The sequence below is a fragment of the Triticum dicoccoides genome, chromosome 6B, assembly GCF_002162155.2.
Source record: "Triticum dicoccoides isolate Atlit2015 ecotype Zavitan chromosome 6B, WEW_v2.0, whole genome shotgun sequence".
NCBI classification, from domain to species: domain Eukaryota; kingdom Viridiplantae; phylum Streptophyta; class Magnoliopsida; order Poales; family Poaceae; genus Triticum; species Triticum dicoccoides.
Window position 1 is genome coordinate 32116592 of NC_041391.1, and position 3041 is coordinate 32119632.

At 45.6% G+C, this 3041-nt stretch overlaps 1 long non-coding RNA gene across 1 annotated transcript; it reads left to right on the forward strand.

Moving 5' to 3' along the window:
- Positions 1 to 1661: 1661 nt before the first annotated feature.
- On the forward strand, positions 1662 to 3015 carry LOC119326410. The gene is made up of 3 exons (XR_005157973.1): positions 1662 to 1868; positions 1967 to 2198; positions 2760 to 3015. It is a non-coding gene; the product is annotated as an uncharacterized LOC119326410 (long non-coding RNA).
- Positions 3016 to 3041: the final 26 nt, after the last annotated feature.

Sequence of the window (3041 nt, forward strand, 5' to 3'; positions counted from 1 at the left end):
CCTTGGTTAATTGCTGCGGTGGCACAAGCCTTCATACGCCACAGAAGCAAACTGAAAGTTGCACGCCCTCGCATATCGAGGAATGGATACAAGGTTAGCTAGATAGTATGGGAAACATCGGCCCATGCCTATGCATATACATTACCTGCTTTCCATGCGTATGCTTTGCTTTTTCTCTTTGCTTTCCCTCTCAAAAGCTAAAGCTGTGAATTCTTTGCTTCTGCACATCAGGACCCATCATCAGGTTCTTTGCTTGCTGCAGTCAGTGGTCACAGGGATATAAAGGAAAAGATAAATCTGCGTAGTTTGCTTTGTTGTCTGTCATGTCATCCCGTTAGTTGACCAACTTATGTATGAGGCTACCATTCCCTTGTAAAGGTCATGAATAATAATAAATCTCGCATGAGAAAGAGTATTAAAGTAGTTCAAGCTCGATATACTTGTATTTATCATTATTTCGTATAGCCATACGAGTGGATTTCATTTTCGATGACAAAATCTTACCACAGTCAAATTGGCGTGTGGACGCCTAGTACAAGACCTGAAAAAAAGGCATGCTTCAGCATGCCGGTAAAATCTAACGGCAGTCCCTCACTGCAGTTAACACTTAACAGCATGCCGGTAAAATCTAACGGCATTATCCTGATTGGCCTTCCTAACGACAACACCACTGGAAAGCAAAAGACAAGAAATCATCCGCCAAACAGGATACTTATCCTCGGAGAGTAATGCTGTGGTGAAGTTTCATCTTTAGAAGACTTAATCGTGTTTGCACCATCAGGTTCACGTACCAGAACATGATATCTGCTAACTTGAGAGGATCTGAAGCAGTAATTTCTAGTTGGAATCAATATTTTAAATAGCGTGCTATGGAAAATAGCGGCGGACCTCCAAATCAGCTATAGCAGGCTAAAGCAGGCTATAGCGGCTATTTATGAAGGCGACTATTTAGCGGCACCCTGCTGAAAAGGCTATAGCGGGCTATAGCGGAGCTATAGCCGACTATTTAAAACTATGATTGGAATCAAGTAAAAGCCAATTCCAGTTCCTGTTTGGATGTGGGGTGTTTGTTAAGTAAATATGTACATATTCGCGAAGTCATAATAATCACAACTTGATTATGAGCTTTCCTACTATACCTAGCTGTTCAGAGAAGTTGGTAACTCATTTTCATGATATTCATACATAATATTAGTTTCAAATGTTTTAGGCTCCCATTTTATTTTGCAAACAAATGCTTGCCTGAAGGCTTTCTCTCTTTTTTTTTTACAAATTTTGTTTTCATGCCATAGCTATGCAAGAAATTTAGCTGACGTGCTGAGTTGTTTTTCAGACAGCTGTGCGTTGTATGACCTCTGATGTCTCCTACTGAAAGAGAAGGAAGATAAAGAAAGAAAAGGCACATGAAGGGAAGCCGAGTTTCTGCGCTCGAGCGCAGGTGAGCGCGTTATCTGGTCGCTACGTTTACGTTCATCCGAGACGATGCATTCAATGTTGCGGGCCAGTGCGGTCGGGAGGTTATCCGAGTAAGCGAATGGTTATGCGTGACAATGAACCTGGGCGGTGGGCCATGTAACGGAGGACGGACGGCCGCCGTAACGCTCCTGGAGTTGAGCCGTGGACCTGGAAGCTGCCCGACGTCCTGTTCCGTGGTTCAGGAAAGTACCTTTTCCGTCCATCCCAGGTACAGTAGGTGTTAATTGCTACGGCGAGCGGTGGGAGCTGCCGAGTCCATCCACTCACCCCAAGAACAGAGCTGGCGGCAGAGGAAGCTGTCGTCGTCCATCCACTACACCCACTTCTACGATTCAGTCCGAGTAAGCTGCCCTCGTTGCGGCCATGGAATTCCTGATGCAGCCCATTCGCAGGTGAGGGGCCGTTTCTAAGATGCTTGAGGGTGTTTGTGCGAATCGTTGATTGGATTCTTGTAGCGACTGAATCCTCTTTTTGGTTTGTGCGTCGTCAGGACGACAGTGCTATAGGAGGTTAACGACAGTGAAATCCCCCTGGAGCCACTGAGATACCTGGTGCCAGTGCAGCTGGTGGAGTAGCAGCAATCGATGGTGGAAGCAGGGAGCGCGAATGGCCAGATCTGCGCTCAGCAGGGGAGGATGGCGGCGGAGGGAGCGGATCCTCCACCGGCGTCTGGACTGTCGGCTTGAACGGTGAACCCGCAGGCCCTAGGCTAGCGGAAAAAGGTGTGAATCTGAACCCATTTTGTTCAGTAGTGCTGTACAGATTTACCGGTTGCTATTCGGTTAGTTGGTCTGCAAGATTATGCTGCCTGCTTTAGTGTGTATGATTGGTGGTGACAGTGTAGGATTCTTTGGATTTCAAACTGCCGCCTGTTAAATTTGGTGTCGATTTCAGATAGTTTGGTTGCATTAACAGAGGGAACAGGGTTATAGGTTTGTGGTGGGTGTCTGAGCCTGATTGCAAGGGTCATCCTGTATGATGGAACGCCAACTTAGCATTTGCAAAACAACCCTGGAGCACACATGGGGATTTTTGTGTGTGCTGCGTCTGAAAACAATGCATAGGAGCTATTAAACAGGGCGTTCATAGTGATGAAAACGTACAGGAGGGAACACTTTCTGTAACTAAGCATATGTTAATACTTAATACATGCAGTTATGATTTACCTGTATCTCATACGGCACTTCCGATAAGATTTTCAGAAATTTGTGGCTGTTACAGACATGGTCGAGTACCCTCCTGATGCAAGATATGGATTTTCTCTGGTTGTTGTTGGTGTGCAGGGTGCGAGTTGGTGCTGCTGCTCCAGGAAGAACGCGTGTCCGGACCGCACGTCGGCATTGGAGAAAACGATCCGGTCTTTTGCAGATAATCCGGTCTTTTGGAGGAACGAGTTTTGACTCGCTGGGGAAGTGTATGATTTCTACACTTTGTACTAGTTAACTGCCCGTGGGTTGAAACGGGGCCATACATATTTTTATTTTTATTTTTTGCGGGCGACATATTTTAGGGGTTTAACATCAATTGTATCAAACATGTACCTCATAATACAATCCAATCTTTTT